At 44.8% G+C, this 24,926-nt stretch overlaps 1 long non-coding RNA gene across 1 annotated transcript in view; it reads right to left on the reverse strand.

Moving 5' to 3' along the window:
- LOC141985717 (uncharacterized) overlaps positions 1-23,504 on the reverse strand; it is an 85,439-nt gene extending 61,935 nt beyond the window's left edge. Inside the window, exon 1 of the long non-coding RNA XR_012639000.1 lies at positions 23,462-23,504. This is a non-coding gene — a long non-coding RNA (uncharacterized LOC141985717). The remainder of the gene's footprint in view (positions 1-23,461) is intronic.
- Between the last annotated feature and the right edge of the window lie 1,422 nt (positions 23,505-24,926).

The following is a 24,926-nucleotide window of genomic DNA, read 5'->3' on the forward strand; positions in this document are numbered from 1 at the left end:
CCAGATTCTGGTAGCCTTACCCTCAAGACAAGCAGTGCCTTACTTCTCAAATAGTGCCATTGACTTCAGTGGAGCAAGGTGCTACTTAGCATGAGTAAATGGCAAAAGATTCTGGTCCTTTGCTTGTGACCCCCAAGCTACTTATGAACATGATGTACTAGGCTACAACATCAGGTGGATGAAATAAGCATAGCTCCATTGACTTTAATGAAGCCAGACCTATTTAAACCAGCTGAGGATCTGACCTCTTATTTCTAGTCTGTTTCATATAATTTTTTCCAGTCATTTGCATGACACGCTGTGACGTTCTGTACCTCAGCGGAACACCCAGCACGCCCATGTTCATCCTTATAATATGATTGAGTGCTATCTAATGCAAAGTTTGTTATGTTGGGTGCCTTCGGAAGGCTCATGATGCCCTGAGCCTGGTTGTTATAGTGATGTTATAGTAATTGTTACAGTAATGTTACAGGTTATAATTTCATGTATATAGTTATGAGGCTGAAAATGTATCCTCATGGCTTAAAGCAAGCCCAGGCAAAAACTCTCCAAGAACAGAGAGGCAGTTCACACCTCATCAGGGCAGGTATGGGACAAACCCAGCCCAGCCTCAAAGGGTTTGTCCCATACCTGCCCTGGCCTAGGCAGCAACAAAGGATGCTGGCCTAGGCAGCAACAAAAGAATCCGTTAGACTCTCGAGGGAGTCACCCCCCTTTCCTTTGGCCAGTTTGGAACTATGATGAGGTAATGCTCACCTGACTCTGAAGGGCAGGGGGGCAAAGCAAAGAGGGAAGAAAGGACACAATAAAAGGGAGAGACATTTACCATGCTCTCTCTCTCTCCCGCCTACATCTACAGACACCACACCAAGCGACTGAAGCACTGATCAGAGGGGAGAGACTGGCTGAAGAGCAACCAGCCAGCCTGTGGTGAGAAGCATCCAAGTTTGTAAGGACACTGAAAGTGTTAAGATCAGCTTAGAATGTGTTTTGCTTTTATTTCATTTAACCAAATCTGACTTATGTTTTGACTTATAATCACTTTAAATCTATCTTTATAGTTCATAAATTTGTTTTTTTAGTATACGTGAAGCCATGCGTTTGAAGTGTGTCAAAGACTCCCCTGGGGATAACAAGTCTGATATACATCAATTTCTTTGTTAAATTGATAAACTCATATAAGCTTGCAGCGTCCAGCGGGTATAACTGGACACTGCAAGACGGAGGTTCCTAGGATTGTGTCTGGGACTGGAGATATTGGCTAGTGTCATTCAGTGGCACAATCCAAGGAGCAGCTTACATGCCAGAGGCTGTGCGTGAACAGGCAAGGAGTGGGGGGTTCTCGCAGCAGAGCAGGGCAAGGCTGGCTCCCAGGGTCAAGGATTGGAATGATCTAGCAGATCACCAGTCCAGACAACACCAGAGGGGAATGTCACACATGCGGTGTTGATGATCAGCTTGATGAAGAGCTGTACGTTTTGAAGGCAAGTTGGAGACGGAAGCTGAAAAGTAAATTCTGAAGGAGAATGCTGGCCAGCCTGAACTTCACAAGGGTGCAAGAAAAGAGCATCGGAGCTGACAGAAAGGGGAAACGATCCAACCATTCCAGATCAAAAATTGTACCAAGAAGGAGGAATGGATTGATAAATCATTAATATTAAAAATGCTATATACACAGGGCTTGAAATCTTTCATCCTGTTTAGGGGCGAGCACCAAAGGCCATTCGTTACTTGTTTGAAAACAATGCCCGATTCACCCAATATGTGATTCACAGTGAATAATTCAATCCGCTGCAGAAATCAGTGAAAACGTTCCCATAGAGTCACTCAGAATAAGCCAGTGAAGCACTTGGCAACTTGGTAGGAATGGGTCTATTTCCTGTTTCTCTTGCTATGAAAAGCCTCAGCATCAGCAACACGCCAGCAGCATCAGGTCAAGAAGATGAGGCGTCTGGCAAGTGAAGAGCATGAGAGTATATCCCAGGTTATCTGATGAGAGTGTCTCCCAAGAATTTAGGAGTTTGTGTTAAGCTGTGTGTGTGTAGTTGCAAGATCCAAGGTCAGGTCCTTCGTTTTCCACCTACAGTTCACTCCGTGAGGCCAGAAGCTACAGAGGCCTCATTGTTAAGCCTCTTAAAGGAACAGTAGCTTTTCAATGGGGCATAGGCCAGTTTGGGATTTCCATGGGTGTTGGGTGCTTAACTCCCCTAGGATCCACTGAAAAATCCCAGAGTGTTCAGGAGCTCTCATGCACTCAAGTGTTACTGGGGCCTGGATAGGACAGCATCTGGCTTATGTGGCCCAGTAGTATATTTCATCATAGCAGTCCCCAAGAAATAGCAGTTGTGATCAAGCAAATAATGATATGTTTGGGGAAAAAAAACAAGTCATTAGATGCGTAAAAACGCATAGGTAAGAGTAACAGAATAAATCCATTTCATGTAAAAAAAATTCCATAATTACTTGTTTTCATTGGGCTGCCATTTTGATGGTCAAAGAAAGGGAATGGGAGAGTGGTACTTCTCAAAGAATATTAATGAAGACTATTTAGAATACCCCCTGGAAGAAACACATTTATTTTATATTCCCCGTACCTGCTGGATGCCTGCGGAGGAAGACGGGACTTCAGGGAACAGCATGCCTCCCATTTGAAAAGGGAGAAGAAAAGTAATTGTGAGTCATTCTTACCTACTACTGGATATATTCCCTGGTATAAACACATTAGTAGCTCTAGATAAGCCTACAGTATATATTTGTGGCTGAAAACTGCAGATGATTATTTAGAAAATTGTGACGGGAAATAAACTTTTGCAAGACAAAATCTCTCCATGTTTTGAAGGCCTCAGGATAAAAGATGATGCTGCAGGAAACCTATGAAGAACTCAGTGGGCCAGATTCTCAGCAGGTGTAAACTGACGTAGCTGTATTGAGTGGAGCTATATCGACTGACACCAGCTGAGGAGCCAGTCTAATATTATCCACTGATTTCACTGGACAGGCACCAGAGTAGAAGCGGCATAAACAAGTAGGGAATTAGACCTAGGTCTTTTAAGGGCTTAAAGAGAGTTTTCACTGGAAAACTACAGTTCAGTACTCCATTGAATGAAGTTCATTATTCTTATTCAACCTTAGAAAATAGTCTTAATCAAGACTGAAAAGTGCAAACTACCTATCACTCAAGGGACTCTGGGATCCAAAAATGAGGAGACAGATAGCTAGACAAAAGGGTTGAAAGCTTCAATAAAAGGAGCTTCCTGGGAGAATTTTCAATCTCTAGGACGAGATCTTGGGAACCAGCTCTTCTTCCCCCCCAGCACCGCTTGGGGGACAAGGGTACAAAGGTAGTTATAACCCTAATGGCAGAACTTAGCCCAGAGGAAAGAGGAAAACACAAAACAGAAAGTAGCTTTGACCATTAGACACCTCACAGTTATCCCCCGCAAAACACAGCTTGCTTTCCAATGCATTCCCACCTTCCCAAGTTGCTCATCCAAACTACTCCAGAATCTGCATTTTCGGAATCAAACAAGCCACCCTTGGTATTATTCTGTGGACTACATTCTACCCGTTAGCAAACCGTGCAACCCCACTGACTTCAGATGCGGTGTTCACCAACTTACTTCATTGCACAACGTCGCTGATTTCACCTTGTATACTATACTGATTTCACCTTACCCAGGTTGAGCACACTCTGTAAGTAGCTTCAGTGAAATCAGTGAGTCTGCTTGCCCAGGAACGTATTATAAGGTACGATTATCGGAAATAAAATCTGCCTCACTGATTTCTTGGAGCCAATGAAAATATTTTGCTTTGTTTTCTGCTCTCCTCCATTAGAAACAACAGGGCTGAATATTCGGTATGGAGCAGCTTCCACTTAGGCACCTAAATGAAGTGGGCAGATCTTCAGATGTGCTTAGCACACAGAGAAGCTCTTGTGCATCTCAAATGAAGCTACTGGATGCTGAGTACTTTTGAAAAAAATCTGTCCCACCATGCTTAGATCGTATCACTTTAATTAGGTACCTTGACTGGCAATTACTTTACAGGCTGATTATAAATGATGTATTATGATCATTTTATTAAGGCATGCTGTACAGTTAAGTACCTGCTCTAGTATCGATCCACTTCTTAATGAGCTTTTCTTTCTAAACATATCACATCAGGTAAAATCTACAAGATCAGAAGCAACTTTTTCGTTTAGGAGAGGCAGGATGAGGCTATGGACCAGCTGCAAAATTACACATTGAGTACATGGCAGTCCATCTGTTTCCATGATTAAACTTATTAGTGTACATCTACAATGTGCAACCGTCTCATTGTTTTTCACAGGTGTTCTCTTGCTCGAGTTATCTTGACCATGCTGTTTTGGGAACTGAAGGTGTCTGATTCTCTGTCGGTCTGCATTGTGTTCCTCCTAAGGAGGGTGCCTGTTGGAAGAACCTTTAAACTGTTGTTCATTGCAGACAGGTGCATTATACATGCCCTTTCTCCTTCCATTCCATTGCTCCTTGCCTTAGATTCTGTCTTCCTGGGTTATTACCGGCTGTGTCCTGCAGCTGTTGGACTACACAATTGATTGTGCAGATCATATATTCTCCCAAGGAGATCAGTCACTGGCCATGGGAGTGGAGAATAATGCTGTCAAGTTAATACATCAGTCTGAAGTTGAGAGTCCATCTTAGAAATAAGTCTAGAGACGGCGACCAAGCTTAGCTACTGAGCCCAGGGACCTGAGCTGCAGTAGCTTAATGTGTCGGTGCAAATATATTGAAGCGCTGTCCTTCTGGCCATGGGAGGAGACCAATAATGGAGACATCCCAGTTATTGCCACCTTCCTATGATTTTTTTAATATAAATATCCATTATCTCTAACAGGATTGATTTGGGACCTGGATTATGTTTAAGTGCTGAACCAACATTCATGATCACATGCATTATTGGTGCCATTCTGCTTGTTGACTGGCCAATTCACCACCTGAAGGTGACTTGATTGATTTTTGACTATTACTTCACGGATAGTAACACAAGGACACTGAGGTCTTTCTCAACAAGGGAGGATGGTCCTACATGCTGTTCCCTCAGAGAGGCCTACGTCCTATTTAAAAGCTGGAGGGTTTTTGTTTCCCCCTGCCCCCCTCCCATCATGCAAAGTAATCTTACAGATGTTCTGCAAAATGAATCCCCATCCTGTAATTAAATGTCACAGGAAAATATAGCTGAGTGGTTCTCTTTTTCATAGTCCTCTACAGAGGAGCAGATTGCTTAGAGATCAATCAGATTTGTATTAGTGAGTCTTGGCCACGTATGTTTCAGAGCAGGGAAAGTGGCATAGAACTCTGAATTTGGGGCTCAAGAAATCCAGGACTAGAGAAAGGAAACGTGTGTAAATGTATAAAAAGCATCCCATTAACAGTACCTGACTCCCTTCATCACTTTTGAAAATCCCATTCCAAGATTTTTAGCTCTTTGGGGCAGGAACTATCTCTTACTATGTGTCTATACAGTGACTAGCACAATAAGGCTCTGAAATTAGACAGGCTTTCTTAAAATGCTCTTTCCTTATTTGTTGAGTGACGTCCAAGACTAGCTTTTGAAAAATGTCCGATAACTTTAGTAATGGCATGAGCAATGACAGCATAACATACTACAGTGATGTAAGATGGAGTCCTGGCTGTCCTTCCAAGTCTTCTTTAATGGCTTTCAGTACTGGAACTAATCTAACCCTAACTTCCCTTTCTCAAATTCCCAAATTAAGGAAAAGCCAAACTCCCATTCAGGTAAAAAAAAATTTTTTTGAACAGTTATTGAAGTGACATTTTTCACTGAGATTTTTTAGATTTTCAGATGCATTTTTAGAATTTTTTTCTAACTGAGCCATTTTGAGATTTTCAAAATTTGTTTCCACTTTTTTTAAATCAACTGAAACTATTCACCAAATTTCACTTAATTTTCAAATAGTTTTGGTGTCCCCCCAAAATGCACATTTTTCGTGAATTCACTATTTGACAAAAAAAAAAATTCACCCAGTTCTACCTCAGAGGCATTACCCAGAGTAGAAAAGTATTATTTCAATAAAAGATAATTGATATTACTTTAAAATTCAAAAGGTAATCTCATGTATTGGCTGAGAACCACAAGAATAAATGAACAATACATACCGTGAGCTTTCTAAATATTGCTAAAATAATTTCTTTTCAGTGGAAAGATCAAAATCTAATTGCTCCTTCCCTGGCCTGCTCATGAGACGGAATTTGCCCAGCAAGCGTTGCCACCTCTCTCTTGCTCCAGGAGGAGATGGGAAGCAACTGAGTTACTACAGCCCTTGAAAGAACAGAGCTTACTTCCCTAACGTGCCTGGCCAGCCATGACGACTAGCAACGGAGGGTGACAGAGGCTTGGCTCAACCCTATCCCTACCCCTCTCCACCTACTTCCTCATAGGGAGAAGTATGCAGAGATTAGGAGCTGCACTCTGTGGGAGAAGAGCTCAACCCAAGATCTAAGCAGGTCTTGCCTGAGCCAGGGTTTGGTACGTGTGCAAAGGGTGTGGAGGAAGCCATATGGCAAACCCAAGGTACAATCTACCCCACTGAAATGAGTGGGACTACTCGTGGAATAAGGCACTGATCCATGTGAAAGAAGAGTGAGCATCTGGCTCAAAAAAAAAAAAAGCAAAACAAAAAAAGCATCCTTTCTCTTAGGGCTTTGAATCAGGAATACAGAGCGTCCAATGGCTTTAGCAAGCATGACTTGATGCAGAGGAAGGACATGTAAATACAGTATAAACAAAATGTTTCCAGTCTTTGTCTGAAATCCAGACTTTGCAATAGCTGGCCATGAAATATCAGCTGCTCAGGGCACCCAGGGTAACTATGATTCAGGCATTCAGAATTTATTATGTGACTATACAACATCTCCCCACTAGAAGCTCAAATACACATGTATCTCATGCAAGCAATCACGTCCTGCCTTAGTATGATGGCCACAAATGAAATGTTTTCAGGATTATTTTATATTTCAGTTGCATCCAAAGCAGAGCTGATTAAAGTGTTTGTCTGGATGAAAAATGGCTTTTGGACCAAATTGTAAAAAAAAAAAAAAAATCATGAAAATCTTCAGATTGTTTGAAATTGTCTGGGTTTTCAATGAAAAACAAACAAACAAAACTTATTGTTTTGTTATTGCTGTTAAAAATGTATGGCTGTTAGAAAAAGACAGGGTTTTGATTTTCAAAAGCCAATCATTTTTGTCAAAACGTATTTCAAAACCAAAGAAAGTTTGAGTTTTTTGCCTAAAAACCAAAACATTTTTGCTGAAAAAAAATATTTATTTTAGTTGCTCTCATGGGAAGCTACAGTCCCTGCCTCAAAGACCTGAGCCCAATTCACCAAGGTACTTAAAGATGTACATCATTTAAGGGACATGTGTATGTTCCTCGTCACGTACTACATGCCCGAAGTAGTTTCCAGAACTGGGCTCCATACAGGTAACTCAGGACAGCTACTGGCATTCCTGCTGGTGTTCTGGGAAAAGCTTTTCCCACACTGCTGGCTTCAACTCTGACACTGATCGGTCTGAAGTGCACTTAAAAAAATAGCCAAAATGCCAAAAGAAAAGATTCTGTGTCTCAGTGGAATAATGCTCCTGGCTCTCTAGCACAGGTCCCTTGCTGCTCCAAGTAAGTGAAAGGCAAAAAGCAGGGGGAGAGGTAGCTAATTATACTGGCCCATCATTAGAAATCAGTTGTTTTGCCTCCTCTGCAGCCGAATTGCAGCCTCATACAGCAGAACTAGTGCATTAGACTTGCTTCGTTAAGAGTCACATTGGACTTCTGCTGCACATCACTCTTAAAACATAATTCATTCATGCAACTATAAGAACATAGGAATGGCCATACTGGGCCAGGCCAATTGTCCATCTAGCCTAGCGTCCTGTCTTCTGACAGTGGCTGGTGCCAAATGCTTCAGAGGGCATGAACAGAACAATCATCAAGTGACCCATCCCCTGTCTAATCTCAGCTGCAGCAAAGAAGGGCAATCCTGCCATGACTGGGTTTTATTGTTAAACCCAGACAGCTTCTAGCACTCAGAGGGTTAGTCCCACTCAGAGCATGGGGCTGAATCCCTGACCATCTTTGGCTAATAGCAATTCATGGACAGATCCATCAACTTACCCAGTTCTTTTTTGAATCCAGTTATACTTTTGGTCTTCACAACATCCCCTGGCAATGAGTTCCACAGGTTGACTGTGTGTTGTGTGATGAAGTACTTCCTTATATTTGGTTTAAGCCTGCTGCCTATTCATTTAATTGGGTGACCCCTGGTTCTTCTGTTATGTGAAGGGGTAAATATTTCCCTGGTCACTTTCTCCGCACTACTGATGATTTTAGTCCTCTATCATATACCCCCTTAGTCATCTCTTTTCTAAATTGAACAGCCCAAGTCTTTTAAATCTCTCCTTATATGGAAGTGGTCCCAGGCCCTTGATCACTTTTGCTGCCTTTCTCTGCACCTATTACAATTCTAATATATCTTTGAGATGGGGTGACCAAATGTGCACCCAGTATTCCAGGTGTGGGCGTATCATGGATGGATACAGTGGCCTTATGATATTTTCTGTCTTATTATCTATTCCTTCCCTAATGCTTCTGAACATTGTTAGCTTTTATGACTGCCATTGCACATTGAACAGATGTTTTCAGAGATGATGCCAACATCTTTTTGAGTGGTAGCTGCTAATTTAGACCCCATCGTTTTGCATATATAGCTGGAGTTAATTTCTTCCCAGTGTGCATTACTTTGTACTTATCAACATTGTATTCATCTGCCCTTTTATTGTCCAATTACTCATGTGGCATTGCATCTTCATGTGTGCGTATCCCTGCTGGAATCAACAAGACCGCTTAAGGAATAAAGCACTAATCTTAGGAAGGGAGGCACAATCTCACCCTACAGATATAAGTGTGGATCATCAGACACGGCATTTTAAAAATATGAAGTTCTTTCCACCTTCTCAATGTGTCATACTTTGGTAGTCCAGGACCCACCACTGCACTGAATGACTGTAACACCGCCAGCTGGTAAAAATAGAAGTCTGTGGGGCTCCACCAGCTTACACCAGTGAGGATCTGGCCCAATGTCTCTAAGCTGCTCAAACTGCAATCTGAAACTTCTGAAACCCTCGGCCACTCAGGAGTTACTATTTTAAGTGTTTTCCTTCCTATGCTCCCCTAAGGGCAAGTCATGCCAATTAAGCAGTATCATAAGCCTTACTCTCAACATTGGAACCAAAGCTGATTTCAGCTAGTGTTGAGAATCCTAATAGTTTGGTTAGCTTTGAAAGGTTGTAGTAATTTGCATCTCACCACTTCTGTTCCCACCCTGAAGTAGAAGTGCTGAAATACTGTGAGAAGTGGTAGTCTGGCTGGAAGAAGGAAGTAGCAGACCTTTTTTGTGAAAACAACATATCCAGGCCAATTTTGCAGGCTTGCAGGGTTCACATACTCCAGATAAGGATCAGCGATATGCCCACACTTACTGCTGCTTGTGTAAACTAAAGGCAGTCAGGGGCACATTGGGCTGGCTTGCAGAAGCTGTGTGAGTTGATATTTTTTCCTGGAAGCCACCATCAGATATTCCAGAACCATTAAAAAAAATGAAGGACCAGCTCCTCAGCTGGGGTAAATTGGAGTAGCATTGATTTCAGCGTCTCCCCACCCCCAGTTTCTCCACCCCAGCCCCTCGCTCCAAGGACCGCCCCCCATGCTCTGCTGTGCCCCAATTTTGCCACCTCCAGCCCCCTCACTGTGGGGACTGACCCCAGCCATACCCCACTGTGCCCCAATTGTGCAGGTGTCAGCTCCTTCCAGCTCTGCAGGCGGCAGGTGAGTCCTGGGGGATGGGGAAGTGAGCATGGGGCGAGGTGGGGCAGGGGAGGAAGAGGTGGGGTAGGGGCAGGGTCTCGGAGGAAGAGGCAGGAGAGGGGTGTTTGATTTTCAGGGATTAGAATGTTGGCAACCGTACTCTCAACCAAATCAGTCTGGTGAATTTGATACAAATTCACCAAATGTTTTGGTCAACCCAAATCTGCATGTTTGGGCAAAAAGAAAGTTAATCTGAAAAAAACATCACCCAGCTTTCTAAATATTATTTTTAGTTACAACCATAATATGCTTTTTGCAATGTTCCTCTGACAGGGTGCTACTCACCAGTTGTCTGGTGCCTCCTCCTGGTCACTCTGGGCATTAGCTCGAGGCCAACACCCCTTCCTGGAGTTGCACACTATTACACCCTCTCTCTCTCTCAGGTCTGCTGCTCCCTCCTCATCGCAGGAGCCACAGCATCTTGTTCGTGACTCAGCCCTCTGGCGAGGTCACTCAGTGATTCCCTCTTCCGGGGGTACAGTCCTTTAATTCTCTGTCACTCTCACAATGACCCAGGTAGGGGGAGGAGAAAAGCCTTTTTGCAAGTCCTGAAACATGTCACGTTTGGCCACAACAAAAATATTTCAAAAACACTCACAGAATGAGATGCTGTTTTGTTAAGCCAAAAGGGAAAAAATAACTATCAAAGGAATCAGGCTGCCAACACTTATCACTTCATCTCCCTGATTTTCAGGAAATGACAAGGGCTCATTTATTGGAAGTTTGAGCTGAATTCAGAATCTTTCTCCACCTTATTGATATTTTGCCTTTAGAATGGGAACGAGGACTCTCTGCGTTACTGATAAATGCTAAATGCACGATTTCAACCCAATGAGACATTGTTAATGAGTCTTCATGTTAACACCTTGACAATCTTCAAGATCTTTATCAATATCCTTCTGTGCTGCTCCCAGGTCTGGATGAATTCCAGGAGCTCTCAGATGTATTTAGCATAGCTGTCACGCTTCTGGATGTCTAGGTATCTCTTTTTCAGATATATTATTTCTGTTTAAATTCATGTATACATGCAGAGTCATTTCATTAATATTTGGACAATCGTGGGTATAATCTAGTTAAATGCGCAGTCCATTCTAAACCTGTAATAAAGCAGAGCACTGCAGAAACATTGTATGGGCAAAAAAATAAATAAAATAAAAATCAACAGGGGGATGAACTACAAATATACTTTTCCCCCACCCACAATACATTTTAAGAGGTCTTAAGTACATGAAGTGCTGCAATCATTCGTGTTAATGACCTTGTATGCCTTGCCAGCTTATATTCTGTACGGTTGCTGCGAACTCTTATTAACTTTGTATTGTGCATTCGGTGGCTCTGATTATATCTATAAGATTCCAGGATTGTCAATGTGTGTGTCACTCTGATGCCTAGAACGTCTGTTGTGTCGATGTGAAGCGATGGAAAAAGCTACAAGCATTTTTGAGAGCTCTTTTTGTTCGGAAGATCATCAGCTTCAGTCATCACTGGGACTGGCAGACTTGTAGCTTCCAATTCTTAAGTTCTCAGCCATTTTCATCTTCTAAAAACAAAACAAAACACAACTTTACAAGTTGGTCCATGCAGTCACACGAGTGTTTCATCAACTGGTGTTATATATGATCAAGTGCAGGTAGACTTATCATCCAGTTCTGGAGAAATGCGTGATATTTAGTGAACACTTGGTGCTTTTGGTGTTTGCAAGAGCTCTGCTTTATTCAGTGTCTGGTTCCAACAGCATCACAGTGCCCCTTCCAGACTCTCTGGCTGGGAAGCTCAGCCCTTAAAGGCATAGTCACTACTACCACAAAATGTGTTTCCTTTGCACTAGGTCTCATTCTGTGAGGCAAAGTTGTAAAAAGCAACCCTACAAAACAAAGTGTTGAGAGACAAGAGTCCATCATGGAACAGATCCTCAGATGCATAGCTTCACTTATTTCATTGGAACTACATTAATTTCCAGCAGCTGAAGATCTGGCCCATTGACTGAGTGGAGCTATGACAGTTTGCACTAGCAAAAGATCTTCCTCCATTTTTACTGTCTGAGTATTTTAACTTGAGGTGGGGAATAAACAGTAGCAGAACAATGGGAGCTGCTGGTGCTGAGATCTCTGGAAAAATCTGCCTACCTCGTTTAAATGCCTGAACAAGAGCAGAGTTGAAAATCCGGCCCTAGTTCTAGGTGCTGAGTAGAGCTGATAGCTGGCATCCTTTCTAACATTTTTCCCCCCCGTCACAATTTTTGAGGTTGATGAATTGGCAAACATCCCACTGAGACTGTTAGATTTCAGTGAGGAGCCGATGGAACCCACACAGCTCCCTGGCACCTGGGGATTCCAGCATGGGTGGCCAAGGGAAGCCCAGCAGAATTGCCCCAGAGCCAGGCCTCCATTTCCTTTCATGGAGAACATTAACATTTTGATTTACCTTCCCAATCAGAATAAAACCAGATTGGGAACTGTTGGAATTACCTATCTCCACCCGCAGTAGAAATAGAGAGACTGGAGCCCATGGGCTAGTTCAAGGCCTAAGGTCTGAATCAAAGTCAGCAGACACCAGGCTATGAGCAAAAGTCAGACCCTGTCTCAAGCAAACGCTTGCTTACAAGTTCACTGTCTGGGACATAAACGTGGCAAAGGCACGGTGAGCGTTGCTAAAACGCAGGCACGCCTAAGAAATACTAGGTACTGGATATTCAGATAAACACATTCCAGAAAGCTAGGACGGGTACATCCCAACATAGAGGTATGGCATAAACACAATCCTGGGAGGTGGTACAGGAACACACCGAGCCCGAGTAAGACCAGGACAGCAGGACAGGACAGGGTGATGGATGAAGATGTTTTGTTCGAACCAGCAGGTACAAGGTGTAGGGTCAGTAACGAACTACGTCAGGAGAGTAATACATAACTTGTTTGTATCAACGTGTAAAAGAGAAGTCATAGGAGGGCAGTGCTGTGAGTAGAATTCATTTCTTAATGGTACACTGCACCAGCTAAAGGGTGGGGGGGCATCTGACCTCCCCAGAGGACCCCCCCCACATGACTCCTCATGTGACCCCACCCCAACCCCAGTCCAGGGCCCCACAGTCTCCCCCTCCCCGCCACCTGGGGGGCGGGTGCTCTGTCCTCCTCCCGCTGCACTGGAGACCACTGAACCGCAGGGCTCTCTGGAACCACAGTGACAAAAGAAGCAGAACGTGGGGCTGCCAGGCAGCCCCATGCCATCAGCTCGTCCAGCGCGGCTGTACCGGTACCGCCCCCAGCCCTGCCCTCAGCCCTGTCCTCCAGCGGGGCTGCCTACAGACCCCGGACAGGAGACGCTAGATGCAGCTGTGTGGAAGGGCTGGGGGCAGGGCTGGGGGCAGTACAGCCAGTGGTGAGCTGGAGCCGGTTCGCACCAGTTCATGCGAACCGGTTGTTAAATTGAGAGGCCGGTTTAGAACCGGTTGTTAAAGGGTTGGGCAAACTCCGGCCCGCGGGCCACATCTGGCCCGCAGGACCGTCCTGTCCAGCCCGCCTGAGCTCCCAGCTGGGGAGGCTCCCCCTGAAAATCCCTTTTTACTCACCCGGCGGCGCTCCGGGTCTTCAGCGGCAGGTCCTTCACTCGCTGTGGGACTTCGGCGGCACTTTGGCGGCAGGTCCCTCAGTGCCGCCAAAGACCCAGAGCGAATGAAGGTCGTGCCGCCGAAGTACCGACGAAGACCCGGAGCCAGTGAAGCCGGTTCTTCAGATTTTGGCAGCTCATCACTGAGTACAACCACAGCGGAGGAGCTGATGGCATGGGGCTGCTGGGCAGCCCCACATTCTGCTGCTCCTGTGTCTTTCCGGTACAGCGTCCCAGCTATAAATATCTTACTGGTACGGCATACCGGCCCATCCTACTTGCACCATGGTAGGAGGGCCACCTTTGTCCAGCCTATGGGGCAGCAGAAAATCCTGCTGCTGACTGAGTTGGGTCCATTCTCATGGCCATACATGTGTGAGTGTTCCTGTAGAGACTATCCGGCACTAATACTGTGCTTCGTTGGCAATAAACCTGGCCGAGTGCCTTCACCATTGAACTGAATTTGTGGTCTTTCTGGATAGTGCTATCGAGGTCTGCTGGGCCAGCTTCTGCTCAGAACTGGGGTGGCACACGGAGAGAACACCCACCCACAGCAACTGACACCCCCCTCAACCCCCCGCTCCAGTGCAGAGCCTTTTGGAAAGTCTCTGTCCCAATGCGTTTTTGTTTCTTCATAAGCTGCCATGCTGGTTGTTGAGTTTAGTGTGTGCCTGTTGGTGGTGTTGGTGGCTTGTGACGGTCAGGATCCGTGGGTCTAGAACCTGGGGTTGTGAGGTTGTGGAGACCGACGCCTCCACGTTCCCCATTGGGGAGCCAAGTGGAGCAGCATCCAACAACTACTGGAGAGTTAGGCACTGTGGGAAGTACCACCTAAAGAGGCCAGAGCAACAGAACCCTGTGGCCACCTGATTGGAGCACACCAACTACATAAACTAGGAAGTTGCCCCAAGGAGCCTCATGAGCAATAATGCAGTCTCTGGCTTGCTACTGTTTCAACCTCATCTTTTGCCCTGTCTTGCTCCTGACTCTAACCCTGGCCTGGCTTTACCTTGATACTCATTTCCTGACTTGGCTTGGTAACTAGACTCTACTCCTTCCTTTGAACTCCACCCAGCAGACAATACTGGCCCAGCTGCCTACATCCCAGCCATTACAGCGATATACAGAAGTCAGACTAACTGATCTGACGGTCCTTTCTGGCCTTAAACTCTTACTCCTCTTTGTCCTTGGAAAATTTCTTGGTCTCTCGGACAGAGGACAGTCAGAAAGAACATAATTTTCGCTGAACAACAGGGGTTAACCAAGGAGTGCTTTCACTTGCCCCTTGCCCCTTCTTCTTTCAGATCTGTTTTCCTAAAGACTTCTGTTGCCAATTTTGAGGTTGGCATCGGGGTCAACTAAAATAATTAGGATCAGGCGGCATCCAAACATCCTTGTTGCTAAGCCAAGATGAGGCACAATCAATGGGGGTGAAAAGAACAAACCAGCTTCCACCAGGACTGCTGTGCATGCAGCTCTAGATAGAAGCACATAATTACCAGATTCAAAAGAAGATTACGAGCACTAAACACCATGCATAGCTTATTACACTGAGTGATGGATGCCCCTCACTGCCTTTGAACAGCGCTACATAAAAAGTGCTCCTTTATAGATCTGTGATTCAACGAGGCAGCTAGATCAGGAGGTTAATGAACTTCTTGCTGAGGGAAGATGATTCCAAAGCATGATACCTGCAATTTGAGTTATTTTCCTCTTTGTCTGTGGTTTTGTAAATGCATATATCAAAGTAACCACGGGAGAAATGCTATTTACTTTTTATTATTATTAAACCCAGGGGAATTGAATTGATTTAAGCTTCCTTGAACATATTCACTGATCACATTGATGCACTAGTTCCCCAGTCAGGCAGAGAACCAGGTTCATCTAAACCTAATCCCTATGTGCAAATTATAAATAAATACAACATAAAGAGCTCCAGCATGTCTTTGAGAGCTTGGAATGAGATCTAGGAGCCCGAGGTTCAAATGTAAAAGTATAATTTTGCAGGTCAAGGAAAAAATTTGAAGCGCAACTAGCAAAAGACAAAAAAAATGGTTAACTATTGTAAGTACATCAGCAGCAGGAAGGCTGCCAAACAAAGAATCAGTGGGGGCCATGGATGATCAAGGTGCCACAGGAGCACTCAGGGAAGAAAAGGCTATTGTAGAGAAGCTAAATTAATTCTTTGCATTGGTCTTCACTGCAGAGGAAGTCAGCGAGATCCCCACACCTCAGCCATTCTTTTTAGGTGAGAAATCTGAGGAACTGTCCCAGCTTGAGGTGTCAGTAGAGGTAGTTTTGAAACAAACTGATAAATTAAACAGGTCATCAGGGCAAATGGTATTCACCCAAGACTTCTGAAGGAACTCAGATATGAAATTGCAGCACTAACTATGGAATGTAACCTATTGCTTAAATCATCTTCTCTAGCAGATGACTGGAGGATAGCCAATGTAAAACCAATTGTTTTTTTAAAGGCCCCAGAGGTGAACCTGGAAATTACAAGCCTGTAAGCCTAACTTGAGTACCAGGCAAATAGGATGGAATTTATACTAAAGAACAGAATTATCAGACACACAGATGAACACAATATGTTAGAGAACAGTCAACAGCTTTTGGATAGGGAAATCATGCCTCACCAATCCATTCGAATTCTTTGAGGGGGGAAACAAACATTGATGAAGGTGATCCATCTGGATATAGTGTTCTTGGACTTTCAGAAAGCTTTTGACAAGGTCCCTCACCAAAGGCTCTTAAGCAAAGTAAGCAGTCATGGGATAAGAGGGAAGTTTCCTCTCATAGATCAGTAACTGGTTAGAGGACAGGCAACAAATGGTAGGAATAAATGGTCAGTTTTCACACTGGAGAGAGGTAATTCAGCACATTTATAAATGATCTGGAAAAAGGGGTAAACAGTGAGGTAGCAAAGTTTGCAAATACTAAATTACTCAAGATAGTTAAGTTCAAAGCCAACTGTGAAGAGTTAAAAGGGATCTCACAAAACTGGATGACTGAGCAACAAAATGGCAGATGAAATTCAATGTTGATAAATGCAAAGTAATGCACATTGGAAAACATAATCCCAACTGTACATTCAAAATGATGGGGTCTAAATTAGCTGTTACCACTCAGGAAAGATCTTAGAGTCATTGTGGATAGTTCTCTGAAAATACTTGCTTAACGTGCAGCAGCAGTCAAAAAAGCAAACAGAATGTTAGGAACCACTGGCAAAAGGACAGATAAATCAGAAAATGTCATTGTCAGCGTTCCCTCCCCACTCTGAACTCTGCGGTACAGATGTGGGGACCCGCATGAAAGACCCCCTAAGCTTATTTCTACTAGCTTAGGGTAAAACTTCCCCAAGGCACAAACTCTTTGCCCTTGGAGGGTACGCTGCCACCACCAAGTGATTTAACAAAGTATCAGGGAAAGGACCACTTGGAGTTCCTATTCCCCCAAAATATCCCCCCCAAGCCCTTACACCCCCTTTCCTGGGGAGGCTTGAGAATAATATCCTAACCAATTGGTTACAAAGTGATCACAGACCCAAACCCCTGGGTCTTAGGACAATAGAGAAATCAGTCAGACTCTTAAAAGAAACAGAACTTTATTACAAAGAAAAATGGTAAAAGAAGCACCTCTGTAAAATTAGAAGGCAAGCTAATCTCACAGGGCAATCAGATTTAAAACACAGAGGATTTCCCTCTCGGCAAAAAATTTTAAAGTTACAAAAAGAAAACCAGGAATACACCTTCCTCTCAGCACAGAGAAAATCATAAGCCAAAACAAAAGTAAACTAACGCATTTCCTTGCTAGCAATAATTCGAATGGAGCTGGATTGCTTGCTTTCTTGATCTCTCTCCGGCAAGCACACAGAACAGACAGACAAAACCTTTCCCCCCGCCCCAGATTTGAAAATATCTTGTCCCCTTATTGGTCCTTTCGGTCAGGTGCCAGCCAGGTTACCTGAGCTTCTTAACCCTTTACAGGTAAAAGGATTTTGTGCCTCTGGCCAGGAGGGATTTTATAGTACTGTATTCAGGAAGGTTGTTACCCTTCCCTTTATATATATGACAGTCATAATGCCATAATGTAAATCCAAGGTGCACCCACATCTTGAATAATGCATACAATCCTGGTCACCCCATCTCAAAAGGGATAGCAGAATTGGAAAAAGTACAGAGAAGGGCAACAAAAATAATTAGGTATCGGGGGTAGCCGTGTTAGTCTGTATCCACAAAAACAACAAGGAGTCTGGTGGCACCTTAAAGACTAACAGATTTATTTTTTCAGATGTATCTGAAAAAACAATTAGGGTTATGGGATAGTTTCCATAAGAGAGGTTAAAAGGACTGGGTGTCAGCTTAGCAAAGAGACAATTAAGTGGGAGGAGAATACGATGGAGGTCTGTAAAATCATGGTGTGGAGAAAGTGAATTAGGAAGTGTTATTACCACTTCACAAAACACAAGAACCAGAGGGTCACCCGATGAAATTAATAGTCAGCAGGTTTAAAACAAACAGAAGAAAGTACTTCTTCACCAACGCACCGTCGAGCTGTGGAACTCGTTGCCAAGGGACGTTGTGAAGGCCAGAAGTTTGAGTGGGTTCAAAAAAGAACTAGGTAAATTCATGGCAGATAGCTCCATCAATGGCTATTAGCCAAGATGGTCAGGGACACAACCCCATGCTCTCGGTGTTCCTAGGTCTCTGACTGCCAGAAATAGGGAGTGGACAACAGGGGAAGGATCACACAGTTGCCCTGTTCTGTTCATTCCCTCTGAAGAATCAGGCACTGACCTCTGTTGGAAGACAGGATACTGGGCTAGATGGACCATTGGACCTAATATGGCTGTTCTGACGTCGTTCTACTCCCAAGTCTGACTTGCTGTTTGACCCTTGGTGAATCACTTCACTTTTATGTGCCTCAGTTTCCCCTCCTGTCCTTCGTTTGTTTTGTCTGCAAGTCATTGTGTCAGGAAGAGTTTCATACCTTGTCTACAGCACCTAGACGTAGGGCCTGAATCTTGGCTACTGCCTTTAGAGGGCTAATAATAATGGCTGTTACTGGCCCACGTTGGGACCAATATATCACTGCTCTGCTCCAGAAGGAGGAATTCTACACCCCTGGAGCAACCTGGCACTCAGAGAGCAATGCTGCTGCTATACCCTTATACCCATGCTATACCCATGCAACCTGGCTAACCACCTCCAGTGAGTGGTGCAGGCTTGTGAGGGCAGCTCCCTCCAGCCATTCCACTCTGTCCCCTTTGGAGTGGCAAACAGGTGCTCATCGTGTAAAGTCTCTGTGCTCAGGTGAGTACAAGCACGGTTGTAACCAGCTCCTAGTTAGTCCCTGAGCAGGGGACACCTGCATAGCAGGCACCCGCAGTCTAGCTCACCTGGGCACTGGACACAGAAATAATTTAGGGCCAAATCTTCCCACCCTTACTTATATTTAGTATCACTTCTCTCCATGACTGGTCCCATTGACTTCAATAGGCTTACCTGTGCGGCAAAGTGCTTCATGAGTAAGGGGATCAGGATCTGGTCCTTAACAGTGAATAGTCCTAAAGCTGTAGGTCTCCCAGGATACACCCCTCTCTCTGACCCCAATCTCTGCTGAAAGGTAGAGTGAAATAGGATAACTTCATCATTTATGAATTAAGTGGTCTAGAAGGACCTATGCTAGCATAGTGTGGCTCTGTCTCCCTCTGGTGGCTGGACCATGGATGGAGTTTTAGGACTCTTGCTGATAGAAGTGGTCTTTTAACTCAATCTGTAGAGGCACCTGCTGCTAGATCCGCAGCTCCAGAGTAATTTTCCTGCAAACAACTGGAAGGACTGGACTTAGATCTACAAATTTATCTTAATGGGGCAGATGGGATGTGAAACTGTTTATTTTTTCAGTATTTGAAGGTGACCCAGGCCTTGAGGTCCTAGAAAGCATGGGCTCAAGGCAGCCCATCTCAGGAGAACAGTAAAAAAAAAAAAGATGGAGGGCATTTGGTTCCAGCCTGAGGCTGGCTGTCATAAGACAGATGTTAATAGGAAAATGATGAAACAAAGGACAATGCAAGTTATGTTCAGGCTGCATCAGGGTGACTGCATGGGGAATGGGGGAATGAAGAGATGGTATAATTTAACGGTGCATATTAATCAGTGGATACACACGAAGAAAACTAGGATATTCTGTGGAAAACATTAATTGTTTAGAAATTAATCTGTTCCACAAACTGCGTGCATCCTTGTAAATTATGATCTGTTATTTGTAGAAGTCGCAACAGAGATTGGTGCCCCATTGTGCTGGGTGTTGTATACACAGGAAGCAAGAGTCAATTTCTGTCAGAAAAACTTACCATCCAAATAGACAAGACAAAGTGGAGGACGGGAAACCGAAGGACAGAGAGGCAAAGTGACTTACCCAAGGCAAAATAATTAATTCTTTTGAATTATGAAGTACCATGCAGAAGGCTCAGTCAGAATCATGTCATCTTTTGTTTGTACAGGGCCAAAGTCTCTGCCTGAAAGAGCTCCTGATCTAAGGCAGGGCTGGGCCGTTTTCATTTGGTCCTTGAGCTCCCGCTAGGGAGCCGTGTCTGGGGCTTGACCCACTCCAGCGCTTCAGCCGAGGAGCAGGGTCAGTGGCTGCTCCACGCGACTCCTGGAAGCAGCCGCATGGCCCTGCTCTGGCTCCTATGCATAGGGGCAGCCAGGGGGCATTACGCTGAATGCTTCCCCTGCCCGAAGCACCGCCCCCACAGCTCCCATCAGCCAGGAACCACAGCCAATGGGAGCTGCAGGGGCTGTGCCTGCGGAAGGGGCAGCATGCAGAACAGTCTGGCCATACCTCTGCTTAGGAGCCGGAGAGGGCACGGGAGCCACTTTAGGTAAGCGCTGCCCAGAGCCTGCACCCCTGAGCCTCTCCCCTTGCCTCAACCTCTGCCCCAGCCCTGATCCCCCTCCCGCCCTCCAAACCCCTCAGTCCCAGCCCAGAGCCCCCTCCTGCAGCCCAAACCTCTCATTCCCAGCCCCACCCCAGAGCCTGCACCCCCAGCCGGAGCCCTCACCCCCCCACACCCCAAACCCCTGCCCCAGCCCTGATCCCCATCCTTGCCTCCAAATCCCTCGATCCCAGCCTCCTGAACCCCAAACTCCTCATCCCCTACCCCACCCCAGAGCCTGCACCCCGGTCAGAGCCTTTGAGATGCACAGATGATTGGTACTGCTGTGGGCACGACTTGCCTTTATGCAGCAACTGCAGAATTCCCTCTCTTTAAAAAGGGGGAAATGCAGCTGAAAAAGGGAAGTGTCCAGTTCTTAATGGCACCCAGTGTATGTAATACTAATGGGGACTCTTACGATTACAAACACAGTTAAATGCATTCCCATAAAAGGGTCACCTGCTGCGGTTCAGGATATATAGCAATCAAGGGAATCTAGTCTCTAATTTGATTATGTGTAAAGATCTGCTCCATCCAGGGCTGAACTGGGCAGGCCATCAGGGAGCCTGCTGCACATCCCAGCTTCTTGTCCTAAACAGCTGGAGTCCCAGCACAGGTTACAGCAGCCAAGAGGCTACTTTAACTTACACCATCTGGTAATGATCCCCAGACACCGTCCAATCACCTGGCAATTGGCAGATTGCAATGAGGCTCTGGATATGCTCCTGCCAGCCTCCCTCCCATCCCTTATTATATTTCGGTCTGCGGGGGGCAGGGGGGTTGCCTTTGCAATGCCTTATTATACATGCCAGCATCAGTCGATCAGTTGCACAAAGGTTAAGGTAGATGAGCTGACCACTTAGTGATGGAGTACAGGATGGTCATCACCAGTAAGAACATCTCTGCTCCTGAGTGCACCTTAAGCTGGTTTGTAAAATGCCATTTATAATTTCAGAGAAAAATGGATTAACAGTGTTTAGAATGGGGTCATCAGCTGCCTTGGGAAATGTACCTTAACCTTTGATAAGTGACATTTACTGGCCTGAGTGAGGGCTAAAGGTGGCTGGCCTTGTTAACCTGCACCACGGTGTGGAAGATGTGACTGATCCCTAAAGAGCCTAGGGACATTATATTTGTTTACCCAAACAAGAAGGTTGCACAGAAATTAACCATTGTTTTTTTCTAAGAGTTGTGTGGAGATTGATAAAGCCCATCAAAAGCAACAGAAAGATTTCCATTGGGCTTTGGACCAGGTCCTCAGTCAAAGTTAGTGGCCAACATCCTCAAACTCAGGTGCCTAAAGCTGGATACACTAATATTCAGAGTTTCTGAGCTCCCACAAGTCCTCTTGACTTTAGTGGGAGTTCAAGGTGCTCTGAGAATCAGGCACTTGATTTCAGTGCCTAAGTTTAGGGTTGGCAGTGAAACAGTATCCCAGACACCTTGCCCCCAGTACGTGACCCAGACCACTGTGGCATAGAGCTATATCTCAAGGAAAGGAAGAATGCTACACTGCATCTCCACCAGCTGGAAAGTCACCTTTGTGGTGTTTAGACATTGCTTGTAATTATTAGAATTGGGAGCACTGGCTGCTGGGAGTCTGAAAGGACAGGAAACAGGAAGGAGGGGGGCGGAGTTGAAGAGGCTGAGGGAGAGCGACTGAGGGTGCAGCAGCAGCTTGGAAAAGAGGTTTCCACTTTAAAAAATAAAAGTCCTGTTGAAGTTTGTTAGTACCTTGCCTGGCTACTACTACAACTTTGCAGAGGGGGATCGCTGGGTGCTTTGCTAAGACAGTTTCCTGTTCCCTTTGTGCTATTTACTGAGCTTTAGAAGTCTGATGTTTGCACACATACACACACACCCAACCCTCACACACACACACCCCTCACATATTTCTGACAAGCTGAGAAAATATCACTGAAATACAGCTTGATGAACTTTTATGTAATTAATGATGCTGAAAGTGGATACTTCAAAGAAGTCACAAACTTGTTGAGCTCATGGTGGAATATCATTAAGAGACTAAATCTTGGGTCTTCATTTCAAATGAGTCATAGAGAATAAATCTTACCTTTTCTTTCCTCACTGTATCAGCTAATTCTCTCCGCCTTCAAGGATTGGGGAAGCCAGTCAATAAGTGACATCAGGTATCTTTAATTTGACACCAGGGTATCAATTATATCATGCTTACTGACTGGCCACCCCCATTCTTGCTCTCATTATCTGGAAACGTTTTAAGGGCACGTTATCCTAGGCACTTAGTTGTGTTTGGTGACCAAGCACTCATTATAAATTTCTGGGGCATGTCATATGGACACCCCAAATCTCCTCTAACGCAAGACTTTGGCTAAATGTGGCTTGAGTTGACTACAATACAGAGGGCAAAGGTCAGAACCTTAGGTGGTCATTCTCATGGAATCCAGAAGACCATGGAAATCCTCATCCAAAACGAAGTTTAATTTAACTCAACTCCTCTGCAAGCAAAAAGCCCAAGACAGTCCTGGAGTGGATTTTATCCATGGAGAATGTAGCAAGTTGGCTAAAGCCAACCCTTTAAAGGCCTACTACTGGCATCTAGTCTAGTAAGGCCATCTACGTTTGGGCTAGGAGGTGAAGTCAAAAACAAAATTTAAAAAAAGTTTCGGATTCCAAGTTAGACCAGTGTCAGTCTTTGCTTATGACTCCACAATGTTGCCAAGGGGAAAAAAAAAATCTTTCCCATTTACAGCGACTGTGGCCAGATTCTGCCACCCACTCTGTGTGGTGTCTTTCTTGATAGCCCCATTGATTTCAGTGGAACAGAACAGACTCCCCAGTGTCACTGTGTTTACAAGAGTTGAGGAGACGTTCCTATGAGTCCACCTGTAGAGTTTGGAATTACTCAGCATGAGGACAGCAGGATCTTGCTCTAAATTTGCATTTTTGTTACTCGTGGGATTTCCTGAGCAGAAAAACTGGCAGAATAGAGATAAAGGGCAAACCAAATAGACTTACTTTTGCAGAGTGAGAACTTCTTCATAGCAACTCTTATGCTCTCCTCAGAGGGAGAGTCACCTGAATATAGAGACGAGCTCTCTGGAGACAGAGAGAGTTGAAGAGCGCTGCAATTTGAAAGGAGGAGAGAGAGGTGTATTACTTTTGACTGAGAAAATGCCAGGTAAATAGAATTTCCATAACAAAGCAAAGTGGTTGAAAGACTTATTTTTTTCAAGTCAAGAAAGTGTGAATCTTTGTAGAAGAGGTACAAGGAATATATCTAAGCAGAAACCCAGTGCTAAGCTAGCAACAAGATTACAGAAGAGCACAAGCTACATAGAAGAGAAAGGCATGGAGAGAAAAAAACACACACACACACACCCCTGAAGACTGACAATTATACAGAGGGACACACATTGTGCTCAGATGCACATGGGCATTTGGGGGCTGTGCGGACTTTGCAGCAAACATCCAAAGACAGATTAAGGCTTTTCATTCCCACAGGAGAAGTACACATTTGGGAAGATCATCTTGAAAAACTGAGTATCATTGTGGCCCTTACTGCCAGCAGTAAATAACTTCAGTTAAAGAAGCAGAGTCCTTTCTATTTATTGCGGAACCCGAGGATTAGCAGGCACAGCAGATCTTTCATGTGCTTCAGAAGCAAGATATAAAGTATCTTGAAGGTCACCCTTTCGTTCAGGCTGTCAGGTATGAGTGGATGGGAGGAAAAGTTGCTCAGACGTTACTGAGATGCCCAGTTGACACTATAGGCAAGAGAGACCATATCATCCACTTTCTCAGCTGGTGAGAATCAGGACCACACCCTGACTTTCTGGTGGGAATGGAGATATAGTTTGGGATTTGTCTGGGAAAGTTTTTAAGAACCACTCATTAAACTATTGTTCATTTGTGTTTATAATTTTTCTTTCACTTCCTAATAGATCTAACAGGCCAGAACCTCAGCTGATGTAAATCACAGAGTCACAGGGTTAAAAGGGACCACAAGGGTCATCAAGTCTAACCCCCAGCCAAGACGCAGGGCTTGTTGTGTCTAAACCATCCAAGACAGATGGGAAAGGTCCATTTAAATTAATGGAGCTTCCCCCGTTTCCAACAGCTGAGGACCTGGTCCAGTACCCTGTTTAAACTTAGTTCTGATCCATCCACTAGTAGGAGAGCTGCAACATTAGGAAGATACCAGATACTCTGCTACTCCCTTTCTCCTTTTGGAAACAGCAACAGATCCAGGCTACGAGGTCAGGGTGCGATCACAGGGGTTCAAGTGGGCATGTGTCGGTATTGTCCCACCTGCCTACACTGAAGGGAAACAGGTGCAGTCCTCAGCATGGAGGAATGGGATGTGCATGACAGAGGGATCACACACACACACACACGCACACACACGCACACGCCAAACCGTAGGTTTGCCAGCTTTGACGTGACCCTTTAAAGGCTGCTTTCCCACTGTAAACATTAATCA

Source organism: Natator depressus, chromosome 4, assembly GCF_965152275.1.
Source record: "Natator depressus isolate rNatDep1 chromosome 4, rNatDep2.hap1, whole genome shotgun sequence".
In the NCBI taxonomy this organism is placed as follows: Eukaryota; Metazoa; Chordata; order Testudines; family Cheloniidae; genus Natator; species Natator depressus.